At 39.7% G+C, this 24,761-nt stretch overlaps 1 protein-coding gene across 1 annotated transcript in view; it reads left to right on the top strand.

Moving 5' to 3' along the window:
* MDGA2 (MAM domain containing glycosylphosphatidylinositol anchor 2) overlaps window positions 1-24,761 on the top strand; it is a 687,915-nt gene that overhangs the window by 408,436 nt on the left and 254,718 nt on the right. The gene's annotated exons all lie outside the window — the stretch shown is intronic.

Here is a 24,761-nt window from a genome sequence, read left to right as displayed (position 1 = left end):
ACGTATAATATTTTTCACCCTTTGCGAGAGACTCTTGTTAGTTTTAAGGGGAATTGGTTGAGCTCACTGCATTCCATGACTCTGGAGAGATAATCAGGATGCTTTGGTTTTCCTGGTCCAGTTGCTCCAAGCAAAAGGGAGCAGAATGATTCCAAACAACAAACCATACCTGTACCGTAAGGGCACAGTAGTAGCTCTGAACGCGCTGTTGATGCACTTGTGTTTGTGAGTGTGAGTGTGTTTGTGTGTGTGTGTGTGTGTGTGAATGCTGTGCAAGAGAGGAATAGAATGAGGTTGGAGCTGCAAACACAGGTTACTAAAAATGTCACTCCCATTTGTCTGCAATTGGAAATACTTCAAATCAATTGAAATGTCCATAACCGTAGCAGCAAACCTTCTGCCTTAAATTCCAAAGCCTGTTTAGGCTCCAGTGCAAGTCATGGTTTAGTCGGAGTAGCAGAGGAACCACAGGCTAAAGCATCTCTGATGTATGCTCACTCTTACCTGAAGTTAAGTCATTTTTCAGAATACATGTTTCTCAGGATATTTTATTTCCAAGATCAACTTCCAGAAGCTTGGAATGCTGTTGCCTCTTTGGTGGGGGGGGGGCGGTTAGAGAGGAGTTCTGATCATCTGACTCTGCCATTTTGAAAATGAAACTCCTCTTTATATTTTTAATATATCAAGGATATTTCACTTTTAATTGTAATGCTGGAAATATTTATATGTTTCATAGTCAAACTTATATTCTTAATAATGATGTCTTAGTTACTTATCACTGCCTTATTACTGCACAGCAAATAACCTGATGGCTGTGGGACTTAAAATAGCAGACATGTATTCTCTCCTGGTTTCTGTGTGTCTACACAGCTTAGCTATGTCTTGCTACTCAGGGTCTCACCCAGGCTGTCATCAAGTTATCCACAACTGCTGTCATCTGAGGCTGACTGGCTGAAGCTTCCCTTCTAAGCCTGCTCACATGGTTGTTGACGGACGTCTCAGCCTCACTGACAGTTCTCCTGGGATGTGAGATCCTTGCGACATGTCAGCTCACAACATGCAAGGACAGTTGGGCAGGAGAGTGAGAATGAGCACCTGACACAGTGACCACAGACTCTTTATTCCATTTGTTTGGAATAAATCAACAGATCCAATGCTCACTCAAAAGGAGACACATAGACAAGGACGTGAAGGCCAGAGGGAGAGAATGGTTGGGGATCATTTTAGAAACGACTTACCACAAATAACAATGTGAAGCCAGTGACTTTACCAACAAGTGCAGTTTCCTAAATATTCACACCAAGTTTCTGTGGGAAAACATTTCATTTTCAATATTTTTACCCTCGTGTTTTCACCAGAAGGAATTCACTATTGCTAATTTCATGGAACTCTTAGTGGGCGTAAAAATGTAGCCAGAATGCAAAGTCAAACACTTCTTTAGTAATAAAACATATAGTTAAAATCCCATACATATTATTCCTTTATGGGGGATAATTGCCATTCTGATGTTAAGTGGTTTTCCTTTTATTATATTTATTTGTAATTACCTAATGAAGTTAAATAATAAATAATTAAAAAAAAATAGGTTGTTATTTTATGTATTTTGAAGCTTCATTTAATGGTGCTGGTATTTTTGTGTTCCTAAGCCATAAATTAAAGATTGTTGGAACTAGCAGTGTTCATAACAGGCAAAAAAAGTAAAGCAAAAAGAAGCAACCAGTATGTCTGTTAACAGAAAATAGATGTATAAAATGACAGAATATTCATGGAACTGAATATATACAATGTAAATGAATAATCCACTGAGGTCACTATTAATGTGTGTTCATGTCATTGGAATTGAAGAAAGTATTTTTAATATACATATTTTCACTCGACAGATTTTTTAGGACTCTCATGGCAATTCCAGCTTTCTTGCTAAGAATTCATACATACAACTTTTTCTGAAACCAAAGATACATCAACTCATACCTTGGTGTTTTACATTTAGCCATGTTTATAAGGACAAACTGAACAGTTAAGAAAAAAGTATGCAAAATGTAAACTTTTTAAAGACTAATTCTAAGCCTATCTTGAAATAATGTTCATTGTGATATTAGGTGTCTTTAGGATTTCTGTCAGTCCCTTCTGTTTGAGGTCTGGCATTCTGTTTCCATTTTTTTCTTTAACATTTGATTCCGAATGCCTAGAGAAATGATAGAGCTGTTGGTGCCCCTTGCCCTCACCACATCTCTCTGATTTACAGTTAGGGGAATTACAGCAGTTGTGGCTGAGTATTTACATTTAAAATAATGACGTGTGTAGATAGCATATTTGTAACTATTATTGGCAACAGCCAGAAGGAGAGATACTAGCCTTCTCATAGAAAGAGACCTGCATTTAGAATAAGATAGAAGCAAGTTATAAATGCATAACAAGCAGAATAATTAACAGGAAAATGTGAAAATAGGTATTGTGAGCAATACATAAACCAAGAAATCTGAGGGAATCTAGCAGACATGAATGTTTCTTCAGAGAGGGTTGCTCTCTGTTGAATGACAAAGGTAGGATAATCTTGATCACAGTTGAGTCAGTTCGTGCTTGGGATGCATGCAGTTCAGTTGAGTGTGTGATGGAGAGTGGGCTTTCTGGTCCGGCCTTGGAATTGAGCTCTGTCACTGCTAGTCCTGCAGCTTTGATACTCCTCTCAATTCCGAAGTTGTCGTTTCCCCGCTGCTAATGCTCGTATGACTAACAAGATTTTCTTGATCATTAAGTGAGTTAATGTTTATACTACATGTACAGGTAAGTAACTTGCCTATAACAGGCAGTAAATGTCAGCTTCTGTTACTTGCTAAGATTTCCAATTGTTAGAAAATAACCTGCTGCGTCTATAGGCATTCACAATTCAACCATCTAGATATCTGTATTTACTAACTATGTTCATACAGCTATAATATTTAGTATTTCATAAAATTTGTGGGAACTGGAGTTAATAAATATCTTGCTGCAAAAATTTGAAATTCATGCATAAAAGTATTACAGCATGATTTCTTTAATACTTTTTTATTTAAGATTTATTTCTTTTTATTGGTAAGGCAGATTTACAGAGAAAAGAAGAGACAGAGAAAAAGATCTTCCATCCACTGGTTCATTCCCTAAAGTGGCAGCAACAGCTGGAGCTGAGCCAATCCCAAGCCAGGAGCCAGGAGCTTCTTGCAGGTCTCCCACATGGGTGCAGGATCCTAAGGCTTTGGGCTATCCTTTACTGCTTTCTCAGGCCACAAGCAGGGAGTTGGATGAGAAGTGAGCAGCCGGGATACACATTGATGCCCATATGGGATCCTGGCATGTGCAAGGCGAGGACTTTAGGCACTAGGCTACCACATCAGGCCCTGCAACAATAATTTCTAATTGATAACTATAATTATGCTGAATAGTATAATCCAGACCTGCATGATAAATGAAATCTTATCTGCTTCTATTAATTCTCTGCAAGAAAATAATTGACATAACACATACGTGACTCTGTCTCTGTGTATTGATAACTTTGCCTCAGTTGCTTCTGCCTGCGAATGGAGTGCCCGTCATTGTGGGCAGAGCTAACTTTGGGCCATTGGGAAATATATCAGAAATTCTTTGACCATAACTTTGACAACACTTGATATCATAAAACTTTTTAATTCTTGCCAGTTACAACACTCTAATATGTAAACAGAAGATTTAAAATGGTGTCTCATGGTTTTGATTTGATATTTTATGTCACCATTTAAGACAAATGTCTTTCTCATACTGATAGCATCCAGGCTCCATGTGCTGTAAGTTGACACTATCTACTACATTTTATTTTTTTCCTGAGGCTGCTTATATATATATTTTTGCTTGAAGAAACATGCAATCTTCTTTAGGCAAAATTAATTTGTGTATGTTACAAGCAGCTTTTCTCAGTTCGGGGCCTTTATTTTTCTTTGAAGATTCTAAATTAAAAATTGTAGAGTTAACCTGATCAGCCTTTTTTGGAGGTTCGAATTTTGTGCTCTGCCAGAAGATTTTTTTCTCCTCTGTGAATTATATGCTAATATAATTACAATCATTTTCCAGTCACTGTCAAGCCTTTATTTTTACATTTAGGACTTTGGTATTAATGATATGTTTTTGTTGTTGTTGTTGTTGTTGTTGTTTGAGATGTCCTGTAGGATCTTGGAGTGCTTGCCTTGTGTCAGTTGGAAGCTGTCACAGGGCCCCACAGGACATATTTATCAGAAGGGTGTGACATGATGGCAGAAGAGCTCAGGCAGGCACGAACAGATTGACAGTTTTCACAGCCAACTGGGGTCCTTGTTTGTTTGCACGAGGCATGCTTTATTTTTTTAACTAATTCATTTATTCGAAAGAGAAAGAGAAGGGGTGGAGGGTGTATGTTCCCTATGCTGGCTAATTGTCCAAATGGTGGAAGAGGCTGAGGCTGTCCTACACTGAAGCCAAGAGCCCAGATATTTGTCCTTGTCTCCCACGTGGGGACAGAAGCCTGAGCATTTGGACACTCCTATTGCTTTCCTAGGTGCACTAGCAGGGAGCTGGGCAAAGTGCAGTGCATCAAGAGTTGACTTGGTGCTCACATGGGATGCCCTACACCTGCATGGGAGACCCAGAGGAAGCTCCTGGCTCTTGGCCTGGGATCGGCTCAGCTCTGGCCATTGCTGCCACTTGGGGAGTGAACCAGTGGATGGAAGATCTTCCTCTCTGTCTCTTCCCCTCTGTGTATCTGACTTTCTAATAAAAATAAAATAAATCTTAAAGAAGTTGCAAGCCAACAATGCACACATTGCCAAATAATGTAGAAAGAGAATATATCATGCTCTAAGATGAGTTCAACTTTAAGTGAAATATTGAAACTACTAGCTAACTGAATTCTGTGCCAACAAGCAATACAATTCCTCAAGGCATTCCTGTAGATAAAAACAGAGCTACCAGTTAATCCAATCCTTAAATTAAATTAATGCAATGTGGTTTTTTTTTTTTTTGCCTTGGCATCAGGGTACACCAGGAAGTTATCTGTTGTTATCATTGGTTCAGTTATTTAGCTCTTTCTTCTTTTTAAATCTTTTCTTGTGAGTATGACATCAATACAAAGAGTAACAGATTCAGTATGGTTCATAGTTATAATTCTAGAATAGTGGTACTCCTGACTTTCCATCCTTTAATCCTTCCTCCTTCCTTTCCACCCTACCTCCTTTTTTGTTCTCTGGCTTCATATTTTGCTTCGGTTTTTGAAGCACTGTGTTCTGCATTTACACTCTAATCAGGGAAATGCTGTACCATCAAATTAAAAGTTGAGCAGGCAAAGAAGTGAAAAGATCCTACTTCAGCAAAAGTATATGCAAGGCCCCAGATAATAATCACATGAAAACAACCACTAAGGAATGACAGATCACTCAAATTATTGTAGTATGGTATTATTGCTCCTTAGTTTGACAAAGTACAAAAGAGATTTGACAAAACTATTTGCTGCAACACTGGTATACACATCTATATATTTTTGTTTATGTTTTTCATATGTTTAATTCCAACTCCCACATATAAGAGACGGCATTTAGTGTTTGCGTTTTCACATTGGACCTAATTTTACGCAGCATCATGTCCTCCGTTTGCATCCATTTTGTTGCAAATGGTATAATTTCACCCTTTTTAAATAAGGTATGCAATGTCTGTATACTCACACACACACATATATATTTAAAATATTCTTTATGCATTTATCTCGTAATGAACCTATTTTGGCTATGGTGGACAGTGCTTGGGTGTTGGTATTGTCCCATTCACTATGTTATTTCTTTTTTTTTTTTTTTTAATAAATTGCCAGAGCTGAGGTGAGCCAAAGCCAGGAGCCAGGAGCTTCCTTGTGTCACCTGTGTGGTTGTAAGGGCCCAAGTATCTGGACCATCTTGCTTTCCCAGACACATTAGCAGAGAGTTGCATTGAAAGTGGAGCAGCCAGGACTTGCATCAGTTCCTATATGGGCTGCTGCCTCTGTATGTCATGACTTAACCCTCTGCTCCACATTATTGATCCTTAAGAGCTTCTGAAACTTGGCACCTCAGATTGCTGTGTGTTAGAAGACGTAAAATAGAAACTACATATCATTTTTAGTATAAATACTTAAGAGATATGTTATAGTGTTCCAGGAATATTTCTTTTACCTTAAATATTTTTGAATATGTTTCAAAGCAGGGACACGATGCTCCCATGTACTAATATTTATTCTATTTACCAAATACAAATATTAAGTAATATTCCTTTGAAAAAGAAAATTGGCAAGTCTTACATATTAGGGAATTTTATAACTTTCAGAGAGAGAGAGAAAGACCAAAAAATGTATATAGAATTACGTCTGGACCCCATGGCTGCTATTTATTAAAGTAACAAAATTTATGTCAGAATGTATTTGCAAAATTTGTCATCGTATGAGTTGATTTATCATTAATTATGTGAATAAAACATGTCCTAAAATATCCCCAACACATCTCAATTTGTAGCTATTTATCTCTGCTATTATCTGCAAAACAATTATGAAAGAATAAAGACTTCTAAATTGACTTTCAAGAAATTATTGGCCACTGTTATATTGTAATTAAGGAATACTGAAGTAGAAGAATTTAAATCAACAAGATAAAAATGTTAAGAACAGAGATAAATTTTCACAGTAAGAATAACAAACATTTTTGCTTCACATCTTTGTATCTACAGACATATTGCATATATACATATATTTGTACATGTACAATTTATAATATATTTATTCAATATATAAATAAATCACTTCTAACATGCGATCATGCAGGACAGGAATTCGATCCACTGTTTTCCGGGAAAGGTGTTTTTCATAGAATGCTGCTTTAGAGGGTTAATGTCTAAGCTGAGCCCTTAATAACCAAATGAGAATTCAAAATAAAAAGAAATTTCTAGGCAGAGAAAAGCATGTAAAGCACAGATCAAAGAATGCGTTGGGAGGGCCCAATGCAATAGCCTAGTGGCTAAATCCTTGCCTTACATCTGCCTGGATCCATTGGGCGACGGTTCGTATCTTGGCTGCTCCACCTCCCTGTTTGTGGACTGGGAAAGCAGTAGTGGATGGCCCACGGCCTAGGAACACTGAGCCCATGTGGGAAACGCAGAAGAAGCTCCTGGTTCCTGGCTTTGGTTTGGCTCAGCTCCTGCCCTTGCAGCCACTTGGGCAGTGAACCAGTGGACAGAAGACAGAAGATCTTTCTGTCTCTCCTTCTCTCTGTTATGTCTGCCTTTCCAATAAAAAATTAAATACACCTTTAAAAAAGTATGCATGGGGAGGACTGGCATGGTGGCATAGCAAGCTAATCCTCCGCAGTGCCGGCATCCAGTATGGGCACTGGTTTGAGTCCTGGCTTCTCTACTTGGATCCAGCTCCCTGCTTCTGGCCTGGGAAAACAGTGGAGCTTGGCCCAAGTCATCGGGTGCCAGCACCCTCGTGGGAGACCTGGAAAGAAGGTCCTGGCTCCTTGACTTCAGAAATGGCCCAGCTTCCTCTGCTGTTGTTGTTCGGGGCGTGATCAAGCAGATAAAAAACCCTTCGTCTCTCTTTCTCTCTATGTAATATCTGCCTTTCAAGGGAAAATAAAGAAATATTACCAAAAAAAAGAATGTGTGGGGATCCTCATAGGTCACACGTTTTCATGTCAGGAGTAGAGAAATCTTGTGCTAAACAATTTGTACACATCATTTGATTTCAAATGCTTGCGGAAAATCCCAGCCATAACTTTATCTCTAATGTGTGTTTTGTACATTTCTTTGCTTAGGTAGTTCTTAGCCCCCATTAAGTATTCCTTAAATAGGCTTTGCTCAATATTATTATCACAGTGTGTGCCATCAATTTAGCTTTCCTATTTAAGGCACTAGGATATTGAGCCTACTAAAAAGAGAGTAATAAGAATTAAGATGGGAAAAAGAAGAAAGATAATGAATCATCTTATAAGCCTCAGTAAAACATACGGATGTTACTTGTTGCAGTAGGGAGCTATTGAAGCAAGCATTCTGACTGGGACATAAAAGCGCTCTCATTATATTATGAAGGATTAAGGTAGGGACATGTGGAATGAGACTGGGGGGAGAAATAACCATGACGTAAGTTAAAGATAAGTGACTAAATTGTAGCTAATGAAACGAAGTAGAGGCTGATAAATTTTGAGAGATACTGAAAAGGCAGACTGCACTGGACTTGGCCATTTATTTCTTCCAGCAGTTGAGGAAGGAGGAGGAAGGTATTTGTAAAATCTTAGACAGATGATGGTATAATCACCTGCTGTGTTAGGGGAAGAGGAATGAGCCCACCTGAGAGGAACATGATGAGTCAATTTTGCACATGCATTGATGTGAATGTTCAGAGAACTACTGAATGTGTTTAATGAATATTTTGTTGGACTCGATTTCAGTTTAGGAGCTTTGTCAGCTCAAGATAAATACTTAGCCACTATCAACATTTAGATTCAAATTAAAGTCAAAGAATGAGAAATGGAATGGAGCTACACAGTAGGAAGACTAGGAAGAATACTTTCCTACATTTACATATTTGATGAAGTCAGGAGAGTTCACAAAAAATACCCAGCACATCAACTTCATTTCAGAAATACCAATTTCTATGTGAGTTTCCTAGTCTAAGAGCAATCTATAACATGTACACACTTCTTACAATGTTTTGGTGTCATTCTCAATCGGAAACATCAGCGATGACTGAGAGCGCTCTCTTAGTTTTGTAGCAAAGTGTATGCTTTTGTTTCCTGTCTGCTCTGGCTGGCATGGTAATATCACAGATCTGGTGACCTGAACAGCAGAAGTTCATTGTCTTGCCATTCAGGAGGCTGCAGGATTGGGCACTCCTAAATGGCTTGCAAGGCCCGACTCCCCATTGTGCCCTGCCCCGGACATCCCACTGTGCACTGGTACTTCCAGTAAAAATTCCTCTTCAAAGCACATCACCCTTTGGACTTTATTTTGTCTTTTGCTCCTTTGTGTTACTGACTCAAAAGCTCCAGATTAAGACTTCCACATGTCAGATGGGGAGTAGGGATACATAATTCAGACAGTAACAGTAAAATATCAACACAAGTTGGGCATTGTAATATATTGCAACCTTAAAACTATCTAAAGATGCTTTAAATAAATAAATAAAATGCTTTTCTTCAAAAGAGACCTAGATGATTTTGTAATGAGAACTCCAGTTTTCACAGATAGGCAAACAAGACTTGATTAAGAAATGTATGACAAATATACTATAAATTCACAAATATACTATAAATTCTTTAGAATAATAAGCAAAATTCTCTAATAACTGCTTTTTTTTTAAAGATTTATTCATTTTATTACAGCCAGATATACACAGAGGAGGAGAGACAGAGATGAAGTTCTTCCGTCTGATGATTCACTCCCCAAGTGAGCCGCAACGGCCAGTGCGCGCCGATCCGATGCCGGGAACCAGGAACCTCTTCCGGGTCTCCCACGCGGGTGCAGTGTCCCAATGCATTGGGCCGTCCTCGACTGCTTTCCCAGGCCACAAGCAGGGAGCTGGATGGGAAGTGGAGCTGCCGGGATTAGAACCGGCGCCCATATGGGATCCCGGGGCATTCAGGGCGAGAACTTTAGCCGCTAGGCCATGCCGCCGGGCCCAATAACTGCTTTTTAAAAGATCTATTTTTTATTAGAAAGGTACATTTTGCAGAGAGAAGGAAAGACAAACAGATCTTCCATCTGCTGGGTTCACTCCCCAAGTAGCTGGAACAGCCGATGCTGAGCGGATCCAAAATCAGGAATCCAGGTCTTGTATATGGAAGTCCCAAGGCATTGGGCCATTCTCAGCTGCCTTCCCAGGCCTCAAGCAGGGAGCTGGTTGGAAAGTGGAGCACCTGAGACATAAACTGGCACCCGTGTGGGATGCCAGCACTTACAGACAGGATTAACCAGTTGAGCCATCATGCTGGCTCCAGCATAATAAATTATTTACTTCCAAATAGTATTGAACTGTGAGAAGAAGAAAAATGTACTGTAGGTGTAAATAGAAGAGAAACAATAAGACTTGAAATTATCAGTTGTGTTAAATGCCCAAACAGTATACAGACACATTTTATTAGACATTAAGACCTTGCAACAGCAGTTACAAATTACTTACAGTTCTTTTTTTAGATTTTTTTTATTTCAAAGAACTGCAGAGAACTAGCTCAGGTACGCACAGATGAGTACGTTGGCTCCCTGGGGGAAGGGACGCTTTTGGGACCACCCCATCCTGGAAGTGTGTCTGACCCACACGGGTGCCTGTAGCCAGGCGGTGTGGCTGCCTTGGGGGAGGGGAGTTCACGGTGGGCCTTCAGGATCCCTTGCTTGGAGGCTTTTCTAACTGTGCAGGTACGCACAGCTGAGCACGATGGCTCCCCGGGGAAAGGCACACTCAGCAGGCTTCCAGGACCACCTCATCCTGGAAGGTGCTTTTTACCTGCACAGGATGCCTGTAGCGGATCTGCATGGCCCCGCCCCAAACTCCTGGAAGGAGTAGGGTCAAGGGGCTTCATGCTGTGTCTCTGGTGCCTTCACCGCACAGTGGCACACCTTCATGGCTTGAGGGGTCTTGATTTACAGGGGGGGTGACGGGATCGAGGTGATAGTGAACAATGATCTATAGTTGTTATGCCCAGGTTAGGAATTACAGCTGAGGGATTTGTTTAGATAAGTCCACGATGTGTGTAAGTAAGTAGGAGACTGATACCAAGTGAGAGAAGTGGGTCTGATAGCAGATCCTGGGGGCGGGAAATGCGAGTTCACCCCTGTGGAACTGCAATCTCTGCTGGCTTACCCAAGAACTGCGGATGGGGACAGGCCTTGCTGGGGAACTAAGAGGACGCCCGAGCTCGGTTGAAGTTCCCCCTTGTGGGGACAAGAGTAGGACTGGGGCAGCAAGCTGGGCTGGACATGGCTACAGAATCCACTAGCTCAGGTGTGCACTGAATCTGGGGAGTGACAGATTGGGCTAGGCTGCAGCCCCCACAGTTACTTGTTAGAGCCAAGTTGGGAGCAGAACAATCTGGGCTAGGTCTTGACACCCACTGAACCACATAAAAGCTGTGTCTGGGAGCAGACTAGGCATCGCTGGGCTGCAACATGCATCAGCAACAAGAACCAGAATGGGTGTGACTGGTTGAGCAAGGCCACTGTTCCTACCCGGACAGGATGTGGACAAGTCACTGGGTCAAGGACCCACTGGTGTGTGCCACTGGGAGGAGACTCAAGGGAAGAACTTCGGAAACTCCTTCATTAGGACAAAGCCCCTGTAGGTGAGCACAAGATGCAAGGCAAGGAGCAGCCCAGACCATGCCAGGTTACAGTACCCACTGGCATACATGTGGGTCAGGTCTGGGGACAGACCAGTCGGGGCCAATTCATAACACCCACTGGCCGATCTGAGAACCAATGCGAGGGGACAGGAGGAGCCAGATCAGGCTACAACACCAGCCAGTTCACAGTAGGGCTAGGACAGCAATCAAGCTGGGCTGAAATAGGCTGCAGCATCCACAAGCAAGAGCTGGAACAGGCGGCAGACTGGACTAGGCCAGGCCATGCAATAAGATTGTGGATTTTCTGCTGAGGCAAGTCATGCTAACCTGAGCCCAGTGGATGGGAAATCTGACAGGGCTTGGGTAGTTTGGCTCAGGTCCTGGGGTTGACCTGCGTGATGCGGGCCATGTTCCTGAGCCCCAGTGATGGGGAAACCACTGGGGCTTGGGTCACCAGGCCCAGGTCCTGGGTCCTGCCTGTGAGGTAGATGTCGGGTTTATGAGCCCCAGGGGTGGCGAGGCTTGGGATGCCTGGCCCGGGTCCTTGGGCTCACCTGCATGAACATGTCCTACTTAATGGAAAAGGCGGAGCAGTGGACACAGGCCCTGTTTTAAAAGGAGAATATGGCAGATCACTGGATGCCTTAGCAGAAGAAGGAGAACAGAACAAACTAGACAACTACTCCAGTCAAACAATGACATCGAAATATCTCAGTGAATGGAGACTTGAGGCTCACTGTGTCAGCCAGTGGACATCGGGAGGGTGACATCGTCCTTTGATTGGTGAAATCTACAGCATTTCAGAACTAACTAAACCATTTGGTCAGAACCCTTGGAATATGTACACATTGAGATTCTGGGTTGATATCAGGTGGCAGTTCCTCATCCCTGGGTACTGGGACATGTGGAAAGTCATGAGTGGCTTCTCGCTTTGTCTTTGTCTCTTCCCCTCCCCCAGGAGCAACAAGAAGAAATAGTGAATTTGGAAACAATGAGCTCACCCAATTTTCCCTAAACCTCAATCCCTCCCACCCTGATTAACTATGTAATCATTATAAAAAAGTTTAATTAAAAAATGAGTTACAGAGAAAAGGCAACAGAATCTTCTATATGCTGGTTCACTCCCCAAGTGCTATACTGACCAGAGCTGAATGGATCTAAAGCCACAAGCCTCCTCCAAGGTTCCCATATGAGTTCAGGAGCCCAAGGATCTGAGCCATTCTCAACTGCAAGGTGGAGGATTAGCCTGTTTGGTTACCATACCAGTCCCTTAAATTATTAGAATTCTATCTGTAATAGTTGTTTCCCCATGAGATGGATCACTAAACTTTGTTGTTCTTAATCTGTGAGCTAGTCACAGGCCATGGATTCTCAATTCAAATAGGTTACCAAGTACGTTAACCTTTTAATAGACAAGACAGTTACCATTATCTACCAGGAGTCCCTGGTGGATCTTCCTGGTTTGTAAGACCAATACTTATTAGAATTACTCTAATTATTTTGAATTTCTTGCCTAAATTTATCTTGTTCTCTGTACCTCCATGCATTTGCTATTTGGCCTACCTGAAAGAGGTTAACCTCTTCGCTAAGCTCAGCTCAAGTGTCTTTCTCTGCTCGTTGCTCAGGCTGAATTCATTGCGTTTTTGAGTCCTATACAAATTTGGATAGGTGTGTAATTAATCATCGACTGTGTTACTTCCCATAGTGTAACATATGAGATGGTGATTTTTTTTTTCTGTCTTTCCTACCTGATGAAATTGTAACCTTTCCTAAGGTAGAATTTTTCTTGGTTATTTTTAGATTCCCATATCTAGAACAATTCCTTGGTACACAGATTGTTGATGTGACACACTTTATAAGAGTAAATGAATTAGCTGAAGAGTATATTGTATATAGTTTCTTAGAAAATAGGCTGAGCAAAAGATATTACATGTCGCTAAAATCCAAAAGCAGATAAAATATGATGTAGTCAAGCATTTACTGCTGCAGTTTTTTTAAAAAAACTGAGGTTTAAATGTTTGTGATAAATTATGAAAAAGTTGATGTTCACCTGCTAGCCCTCAACCCGGTTGAGATGTGTCTGAATGCTGTTGCATTGTGAGGGACTGAGCATCACCTGGGCTGCCGAATGTGCATTTGCTGTGCCAAAGCAGACACTAACAGCACTGCCAGTTACTTTGAAATGCCATGGTGCTTTTCAATGAATTTTAATACCAGTTAATGCCTTTTAAGCTTTTATCTTTCAATCAGAACCCAACTTTCCTACATTATGTGTCCGCATTACAAAATCAACAACACCCTTCTCCTGCCCACGGTGGGTTCCTTAGGAAATATATCCCAAGGTTACATGCCCAGAGGATCTTTTTTTGTGCCACTGTTGGCCATGGATTCCAATTGATTGTGATGAAATCTTTCTACACACACACACACACACACACACACACACACACACACACAGTGTTCGCCTAAATATTTGTGATAACTTTTGCTAAACAATATACAGAGGCTAAGTTAATTGAGTAGGCTTTTAAAATGTATTTACATACATGTTAAAACATGATGTAAAATTTCTGAACTAGAACACATTCTGAAATGGTTAGGAACACCTGTGTGAAGCTGGTATTGATGTATCATATTTCTAGACTTGTTCCTTTAAAATGCAGCTAATCTATTCTGTTTATATTAATATTATATACCATAATTATTGTGTTGTAGTTACTACCATGTGTTTGCTGTGATCCTGGACTCCTTTGTATTAACAAATGGTTTTTAAAAGTACATTGCAGCACTAAAGAAAGTGAGATCCTCCCTTTGAACAGTAAGAAACCACATAGATTGTTTTATATCCTGTGTCATGAATGAACATTTTAGGAAAAATGCAGAAAAAAATTAACAGTTTTTACATCAATTGCCATTGCTTCAGGCCCAAGATTCCTATAAAAATTAGTTTAAATAGCAGAGGCTATGCAGTGTTTTGCACCTAGTAGATTCTGATAAATTGTAGGAAATAGTTTAGGATTATTTGTTATAGTTTATGATTTATTTTCTCTTTGTTGCTCTGTTCAAAGACTATTGCTGCCACAGTCGCTGTTCTGTCCTGGTTTTCCTCTCAACTGAGAGTAGTTAATCGTAAGCAAGTGATGACTATAAAAACTTAGAGTGATTAGGTACAAGCATGCCAGCCCTGTGACTAAAGGCAGGAACCGCTTTCTACGTATACAGAAGGGCTCTGTTTTTATGTATGAACAGCAGGATTTATTCTGGTGCTTGCTAGAATGGGCAAATAAGGATAAGTGAATTGTTGTTATACCTACCATTTGATCTTTCAACTTCTGAATCCGTTTCCTAGAGAGATGTGTGTATCCGCACATTTGTATATTTACTTATTTTTTGATAGCTAGGATTTACCTTCTATATTTGCTTATGAAGGATGAAAATTAAAGTATTCAAGTTCAGATAGTTCATTGTTGTGTCAAGTCCTGCCAATAGCTTATCTTACAGCTTCCTTGCTGGAAATTTATTCATAAACTAGTAGGGAGAAGTCGTATCACATTTTGATTGGCTCATAAGTAAATAATCATTGATCATTTTGATTGACAGATTCTAGTCCTGCAGAAACAATAAATCTGACCAAAATTATTTGAATTCTGTAGTCACAAGCCTTAGATTCTCTTTGTACTTTCTGGGCCAAAAAAGTAGTCCTCTTCCACTTTTCTTGGCTTTTTAAAGAAATTCAACATCAATAGTCACAAGGCAAGTAAGGACAAGAGAAGGATACAGAGTATAGCATTGTGATCTGAAGGTCATCGGCACCTCTTGGCTACACCTGTGTGATGTTTATACTATTCTGTGTAAAGGGCCTGTGAGTTTCATTAAGATTAGTTTATATTTCTTGTTTACATATCAGGAGTTTGATATAAGACATATTATTTTGTTCTTAAAAATCCCCTAATCCAACAGAGAGAAATGCTTGACTAAATAAATTTTGTAGCAGCCAGACAAATTAGAGATGCATAATTGAAGCAGATACCTAATAGATTGAGGATGGCACATTGGAAACGAAGAAGAGATAAAAATATTCATTTCTAAACAATCTACATCTGCTCAAATGCAGTGAGGTTGTATATTTTATTTAATTGAAATATGTTACAAAATAGATCCCACTGTGATCAAAATGCAGTTAAGTTATAGGTTGGAATACTGCAGACAACAGCCAGGTGTTATACCCAAACTGACCCGTAAGGATTCTCAGGTTCTGTCTGATTGTTTTAAATCTAAATATTGAATTTAGCAGGATTATCTCCTTCATAATGTTGTCTTGGTCAATGGGAAGTGTAAATCACAACTTAGGATCAACCTCCTCAGATATTTCGCTGACTCCCTGAAGTACTGGTAGGCACAGCTAGAAGATGTGTAAACCCCTCATCTCAGAGCTGAATGACTTACTCAGAGAATTGCCCCTGGCTCGGGCTTCCGTGGTCTCTGCGTTCTTACCTCCCATCTGCTCCTCATGAACTCTACTGCTTTGCCTCTTGTGATCTCTTTCTGATCAGTCCGCTGCGTTGGTAGCTCTGCACTCTGTCCAGAAACACTTGGATTGTTTATGATCAACTGGCTACTAGGTGCTTCCCACAACTGAGCCTTTGTTAGCGAGAGACGCTGTAGAGAAAGGTTAAATACCTTGCCTCAAATTGCAGTATTAAGAAAGGGCACAGCAAAGACCTTGGTAATTATTCCTCAATTGTTCTTGTAGCTAGCAGATTAAAATGATTCTTGTTCAACTTCAGTGGGAATTAGTTTCATCTAGTTACCTTCTTTAATTGCCATTTATATATTTTCATGCTTAGCTAGGCCAAATGTAAGAGTCTAGAATCCCATGTAAGTCTGCCGTCCGAGTGACATTGTCTCAAGCCCTTGAGCTGTCTCCTGCCTAGGTGGGCTGCATTCCTGTGAAGCTAGAGTGATGGCAGAGGCTCTGGGTAATGAGCCGGCATTCCTGTGTGATGTGTGCCTGACCTAACACACTGTGTCACAACACCTGCCACTCTTCTCAGTTGCTTTAGCAAATGAATAACAACTCCAGAAATAGGAGTTGGTGGGAAAAGGATGACCGTGTCTAATTTTGGAAAGATGTTCCTTATAAGGAAATGTTAAAAAAAAAAAAAAAAAAAAAGGAGGAGAGATTCTGACAAGTGAAGCATGCTGCTGTGGTTGGCCAAGATCTGCCTAAGAGAATATCGGTTGTTTCTCCCAGTTTTCTCAGAGCTAAGCCAGATCAGTAGGAGATGGCAGCCGCGAGCAGAATCTAATGTTCTGTGTACTTGGCTGGATTGCCTGATGCATTCAATCTGACATAAATTATCTTGTCTGCCTGTAAGGGGTCATTGTGGATGAGTTTTAAATTAATAACTAGAATGAGGAACATTTGGTGATTAGTGGGGAGTATGAGGTTTTTTTTTTTTTTTTTTTTTGGTGCCATCAGGCCAATTTAGCGTAGTTGAAATTTTGTTCTCTGTGTTTAGATTTTTGTTTTAGATTTGGTTTTCCTTTAAAAAGTCTTTTTATGCATTGCTTTCTAGAGTTAGAAATAAATGTTACCCTTGGTTGTGTCTCATTTTAAGGCTGTACAAGCTGCTACTACATATGTTTTGCCTAAGATCTAAAGATACTGATATTTGTATTGTATGAAAGATACCCAGTGCTGTCAAAAGAAGGAAAATATAGTTTTGTTTGATAATACAGAAAACATGAAAATTCATTATCTAGAAGTATTTATTTTTGGACTAATGAAACAACTATTTTATGACATGTCTGTTATTATTAAATATTGAAACTTTTAAAAAGATTTCTTTATTTTTATTGCAAACAAAGATCAAATTTACAGAGAAAAGGAGAGACAGAGAGAAAGATCTTCCATTCGCTGGTTCCCAGGTGGCCACAATGGCTGGAGCTGAGGTTATCTGGGTCTTCCACATGGGTGCAGAGTCCCAAGGCCTTGGGCCATCCTCTATTACCTTCCAAGGCCACAAGCAGGGAGCTGGATGGTAAGTGGAGCAACAGAGACACAAACTGGTACCATGTGGGATGCTGGAGGATGCAAGGCAATGATTTAGCCACTAGACTATGGCACCAGGCCCTGAATATTGAAATTTACTAAGGATGAGTAATTTAAAGTAGCACACAGGGAAGCTTATAAAACTAAAAACTGCTTAAAATTTCTAAGCAGAGTGTATTGCTCTACAAAAAAACACAAAAGTATCTAATATCAACTGCCACAAGTTATTAGGTGTGTTTATTGAAGTAAGACTAAAATATGAGTTTTCATTCTGAATATAAATAAATAATGGATTGCTTGAGAGAAATGGTTTATTGCAACAATCAAGAAGCCTTATGAATTCGTGTTCATCTTTGTAAGAATAGCAGAATATTGCTTTTAACAGAGTCTATTTGTATATGCTTTTGAAAATGGTCTGACAGTTGAAATTATTTAGAAATTATTCAGTACCTCTGCTGAAGCGAGCCACTTCAGTGTAGCTATTTGGACGTTTGCAGGTGTGATGCCATGGAAGCAAATGTGGGGGATTTCAGGAGTCCTACCCTGCAATCTGTACATTTTTGTGTGTGGGAAGCCTGCAGCTCCATTTTGCGTACCTCTCTTCTTACAAGCATCTGTACAGTCCCGAAGGGGCTATTTATAGCCTTGAGAGTAGAAGGTAGGAGTGGAAGAACAAAGAGAAGTAAAAGGTTAAGTAGCAATCCGGTCTCCTACACTTTCCTTGCAGACTTTAACAATAATCAGCTAGAATATAATGGAAGGCAATAGAATAAGTCTACATTAAAGACTTCACAGGTTGTGTGGTTTTTTTTTAACTATTAAATTACAGATCTTTGAAGATTTATTTACTTTTATTCCAAAGTCAGATTTACAGAGAGAAGGAGATACAGAAAGAAAAATCTTGCATCTGCTGTTTCACTCCCCAAGTGGCCACAATGGTCAGAGATGAGCCAATCCTAAGCCAGCAGCCAGGAACTTCATCCAAGTCTCCCGTGCAGGTGCAGCTTCCCAAGGCTTTGGGCTGTCCTCTACTGCTTTTCCAGGCCCCTAAGCAGGGAGCGGGATGGGAATTGGAGTAGCCTGGACAGGAACTGCCACCCATAAGGGATCCTGGCACATGCAAAGTGAGGATTTAGCCACTAGGCTATTGCATGGGGCCCAAATTGTATATTTTAGTAATATAAAGGTATTTTATATTAATATAAAGAGATTTCAAGCATTCCATGAAAATAATTTCAAGAAGACAACCATCTTCCCCTTGAACCCATTCTCTTCCTTCTTCCACTGTCTTTCTTCCATCCATTTTCTATACACTGTCATCCTAGTATTTATCACAGTAGTAAACAATTAACAAGATACGTATTTTATTAAATAATTTTTATTTGACTTCTTTTATTTCAGTACAACAGAGACTTCATAAGGAAATACTGATCGTCTCTCAGGTCCTCCCTGCCTCTCCCACTTCTCTCTCTCCCTATCTTCCCTTCTTCCCTCTCTTCCTCATTTTTCTTCGTTTTATTCACTGTTAAAAGTTAGTGACTAAAATAGTACCTGGACATGCGGATTAATTGCAGTTGGATTAAAGAGGGAGTACAGGACTGAATGGATGTTTGTCAACCACAATAATCTGATAAGGAAACTCAAAATATGAAAAAATGCACAATAGCCTTTCTTCTTTTAGCTTGTTGGTCATTATATAGTGGAGTATTAAGCCTATGGTGATAAAGTAAATTAAATGTATGTTATTGGAAAAATTAAAAAGAAAAGAGAGTTGAAGAGGGAAGGAGGAAGAAAACTATCCTTATATTGATAGAATTAAAAAAATTTTAATTTTGTTTTCCATCATCCTGTTTTGTAGGTATAGGGCTTCCTCTCGTCCCTCTGTTTGCTCCCTCCCCCCCTTCCTTCCCACCCTCATTTCCCGCTGTATTTTACAGATATGGTCACAGTTCCAACCTTCTGCTATTTACATGTGTCACGGCTTTGTGGGTATAGGCAATGACAGATAATCTAGTATCTTGAAGTCAATGTTTTTTAAATTTCCTCCCGAGAGTCCTACTCTTATTCAAGAGTAGAGTAACACACTGCAGCACTTCTTTGTTTCCCAGTATTCTCGTCTGCATTACATTGTTCAATTATGGGGCCCTGTGTATCTTTTTATTTCGTGTTTACATAAAGATGGCATTTTATCAGAGAGAACATATGGTATTTGTCCTTTTGAGACTGGCTTAATTCACTAAGCATGGTGGCCTCCAGTGGGGACCATTTTGTTGCTAATGGTAGAATCTCATTCCTTTAAATGGTTTAGTAGTAATCCATGGAGTAGATGTGCCACAAGTTTTTTTTTTTTAATCCATTCCTCTTTTGACAAGCATCTGCTGTAGACTGAACTGCAGCAAATATAGGATTGTATGTCACTTTCTCATAGGCAGACTTGATTTCCTTTGGATTTATTTCCAGGAGAAAGATCCATACTGACTTCCACAGATTCTGTACTAGTCTACCATCTCACCAGCAGTGCAGTAGGGTACCATTTTCCCCATATCCTCCCCAGCAGGTATTTGTTGATTTCTGTCTGCAGGCCATTCTCACTGGAATTAGGTGGAACTTCAATGTGGTTTTCATTCGTATCTATAAAGTGTATGAAGTCTGTTTTCTGTTTATAAAAAAGATCTTGTGAAAAGATAAATCTTGAAATCTAATCCTATGATTACCAGAATTTTGGTAATCAGAATTTTTTTCCAGTGATCTTCCAATTAGCTTAGCTACCTCAGGATAGCCCCACACCCAAAAAAAGCAGTAAAAGGTTTAGACTGATACGAATTTCATTTGCATTACAAAAAAAATATCCAAGCTTATTAAAAATTTGCAGTAATGATGTTTTTGTGACATACTTTCTTATTCTTTAATTATGTTTGATGCTGGTTAAGCATTAAGCACGACGAAGGAAATATTTTATTGCATCTTTATTCATTATTATGTAAAACTTTGCAAATACTTTGAGCCAAAATATTGCACAATCTTGACTTAGATGTGTGTCTTCCCTTTGTCTCTGCATGTTGTATGGTGACACTTTTTGACCCAGGTAGTGGATGAATGTATATCTTCCTGAGAACAGTTAGGCTAAGTTTTCTATTTTTGTGTTGATTTATCAAACATGCTAGGTACACATTCACATATGCACTTGATGATGATGGTTCATTTATTTATGAAGTATGTGCATATTTTAAGAACTGTTTCTCAGAATAGCTAAAATATTGAGATTAGATGTGTATTACAGTTTTATTAGTGTAATGATTTACTGAAAACGTGCTTACAATACAAAGTTATGCTGATTAGACTTCTGCTATTATGAAATTGATATGCTCTCAACATGTAATAGTAATAAGCGTAGCTCATAGTAAGAATGCTTCTTAATGATTTTTATACATCTATTTCTTTATTTAAAAGGTGGAGTTATAGAGCGAGAGGAGTAGACACTGAGAGAAGAGGGAGGGAGGGAGAGAGAGAGAGAGCACCCATCCACTGCTTGACTCCCCAGATGCTCACGAGAGCCGGAACAGGGCTGATCTGAAGCCAGCAGCCAGGGGCTTCTTCTAGTTCTCCCCTGGGGGTGCAGGGGCCTGAACACTTGTTCCATTCTCCACAATTTTCCCGGGCACACTAGTAGGGGTCTGAATTGGAACTGGAGAAATGGAGAAGTCAGGCATAAACTGGTGCCTGTTCGGGATGCCAGTATCTCACCTTACCCACCACATCACAGAACTACAACTAACGGTGCTTTAGTTATCATTTTTAACATTGTGCAAATCTTCCCTATCTCATTGTTTTTTTAATTCTGGAATTTTGAGAATACCTAAGGTCAAATTCCTAATATTTCCATAACCACTTTGTTGATATAATTGAAGCATTTATCAGCCATTTTATCTCAAACTATATCCCATACTCTCCTTGACTCTAGAGGAATATGATATAAATCACACAGTTTAATAGGACAAAGGTAAAAAACATGTAAGGAGATTTGAATGAGACTCATTGTTTTGTTTGTTTTTTTTTTTTAAATATTCATTTATTCATTAATTACATTGCATTACATGACACAATTTCATAGGTACTGGGATTCCCCCCCCTTCACCCCAAACCCTTCCCCCATCATGAATTCCTTCACCTTGATGCATAACCACAGCTCAAGTTCCGTTGAGATTCCCTAATTAAAAGTTTACACTATACAGAGTCCAGCATCCCACTTGTCCAGTTCAAGTTCAACCGCCTCTTAGGGAGGCCCTCTCAGGTTTGTAGGCAGAGCCAGCAGAGCGTCACCTCGATCAATTAGAAGCACCAACATATCATCAGCAACAGTCCAGGTATGATGAGGCTGGTGCAGAGTCCACTGATTGACATAGTCCGTCTTAGGGTTTCCCCTTGTCCAGTTTTCCGCTGCAAGCATAAAGCTGAGGTGGTTGATTCATCTACTCCATTTTCCATCTTTTTTTGATTAATGCTTTGATTCCTCCATTTTGTTCAGGGGAATCCCCCTAAAAAAAACTTTGAGGCATTCCCAGTCCAGGCTCCTACATGTACTACTAGTAAGCACAGTGCCCGCCACCGTCCATCACTCAGATCAGCTGATGGTTTTAACCCCTGGGTTGGTTCTCTTCTGAGCCCCGACCTCTATTGGAACCAATGAGTATCGCATCTCTCCCCGGCTCTGCCCATCACACTCTTGTCCCTCACCTAAACCAGTGGGAGGAGTGCTGGTCGGGTGTTGCATTCCCTGCTAGCACAGGCCATTTCACCTTGGCATTTTGTGTTTTGTACTGTTTTTTTTTTGTTTTTTTTTTTTTTTCGCAACCAAACACGGCCAGGCCCCCACACAGTTTCAGCACTTGGGCTTGCCAGTGGATGACGTGAACTGACTCAGCCTGGTCTGCCCCAACCCGAGCCAAGTGTATTCCAGTGGGTCACATTCGGCTTTGTTTTTTTTTTTTAATATCAGGGGCTGAAGATCACTACAGGGGAAAACAGACTGAACTTCAGGAATTCTGTAGCTAGATGCCACTAACGTTGAGGACACAAATTTGACTACAAATCAGTGAGGACATGACAGATGTTACCGTAGGAGATGCATGCTCTGGGAAAGACTGGAGGGAACAGCATGTGAGTGGGGGAATAATGGCGCTAGACAATATGTGAATCTCTTGGAAATGAATAGATATCTCGTACTTTAAAAAACTTGAAACTAAATTATCTGGCTGTAAAGGGAAAATTAAAAGCAATGGGAACAAGGCGTAGATGTTGCTGTTGGAATGAGACAAGAGGGGACACAGTGTGACTGTAAGGTCAGGTAAGGCATGATGAGCCAGGTATGGGATCCCAGTGTACTGCACACGTAACCTGTGTATAATGCGGAGTAAATGCAGCAGCTCATCATCTTGGATCAGGAAAGAATGCTTCTTTCTTGATTCATTCACAAGAGAATATGGGTAAAATAGATATAGAGAAAACCTTAAAATTCAACAGGTAATGTTTTGAAGGCTGACTATAATGTAAATCAGTCATGAACAAGTGACTATCAAATCCATTCTATTTAAACTGTTCAATACCCCTTGGTAACCTTCAGGCCAGGCAAAATAACATCTGGAGAGTAGCTAAATAATCTACAGTAAAACTGATGAATACAGCAAATGCTAAATTCAATGGAAATGTATACTTGGATATTTTTATATTAAAATGAAATATAAAAATTAATACTCAATGAATTAGGAAGGAAGGAGAAATTGAGGTAGATGAACTGGGAGATTTAGAGGCAGTAAAATAAGCTGAAAACAGCAAAAACACAAGCAAAACAAGTATACAAAATGTTAAAATACGCATTTGACTATTTTGAAAGAAAAAATTTAAAAGAATTCTTTCAGCTTTAATTTAAAAAGAAGACCAAGGAAGCAGAGCAATGTCTGAATCAGAATAAGGAAAAAGATACAATTCTACTCAGGTGACCATCGGGCTCAGTGTGTCAAGACATCACCATGCCCATGTCCCACACTCAGGTGCCGGGACATGAACTCAGATTCTGCGTTATGATTCCTGCTGTCTTATCATGCACACCCTGGGACACAGTGAGGGCTCACACAGTGGGTCCCAGACACTCATGTGGGAGATTTGGAATGAGTTCAGGCTTGTGGCTTTAATCTGACCTAGCCCCAACTATTGTGGGCGTTTGAGGAATAACCAAGCAGAAGCCAAATCTGTTTCTCTGCCTTTAAAAAGAAATAATAAGAATGCATGGGAAAGATCACAGACTGACATATTTCACATGTCTCTAAGTGTTCCACAGCGAGCAATGCCACATGATACAATTAGAAATATAATTAAATATTCATCTTTGATGATGACATCAGGCCACATATGTTTCTATGTTACAACGTATCCAAAATTTAAATCACCTGATGAATTTTGATATAATCTCAAAAAGCCCAAACATTTTGTGCATATGTGTATCTTGTTTTGTTACAAGCTCAGTAAAGCAAAATAATCTAAATACTTCAAGACCAAAGCACGAGTTTAACCCGTAAAGGATAGAACTGAACAGTAGCAAGGGGTTTAGATAAGGAAAAGCTGTACTAATAGAATTCAGAAGATAAAAATCTTATGTAGCACAGTAAAATGGTTTTACAATAGGCTGGATAAATTCAAATAATGGAGAAGATAAGCAAGAAGTAGCTCCAAACTTCTCTGTGACCCAAATAAATGGGAAAGTTGAAGTACCGTTCACTGTGGTGGTGAAGTTGGAATTCAGTTCATTGTGGAAGCTGCTGCTACTGCATGCTAACCAGAGAGGAAATATGATAACTCTAAGTGATAGACATTCGGACTTCAGTTATAGATGAAGGGAAGAAATCATGGATAGCATAAAGGGAACCTTCCAGAACTCTGTCTCATTATCAAATACACCTATCCAAAAAGACAGTCATTTAGTTCTATAAAAATTGTTATTGTGGCTGAAAAAAATAAACAAGAGTAATAGAAAATGATTTAAGTATATATTTTATACAAATATTCTGAAAAATATTTGTATTATATATGTCCCAAATGAAAAATAGCTAAAGGGTATGATGTGGGAACTAGGCAGCAAGAGCCTGAAAGATTATCTGGTGGAGTAAGAGGATACTTCAGTCCAGTAGGAGAATTTTTATAAATTCTTTATTTTATAAATTGAGTCAAAAAGCAAATACAACACCTATGCATAAGCACAAGCATGTTTGTATATGTTCGTGACTGGGAACATAAACGTGAAGTACTAGGTGATGTGAATGACAAGGGAGGAACTAATATGAGCGAAGAGAAGGGACTGTGAAGCAGTGGCAAGAAGAAAAAGA

This window comes from Ochotona princeps, chromosome 6 (genome assembly GCF_030435755.1).
Source record: "Ochotona princeps isolate mOchPri1 chromosome 6, mOchPri1.hap1, whole genome shotgun sequence".
Classification (NCBI taxonomy): Eukaryota; Metazoa; Chordata; class Mammalia; order Lagomorpha; family Ochotonidae; genus Ochotona; species Ochotona princeps.
This window is presented reverse-complemented; position numbering and strand designations above follow the sequence as displayed.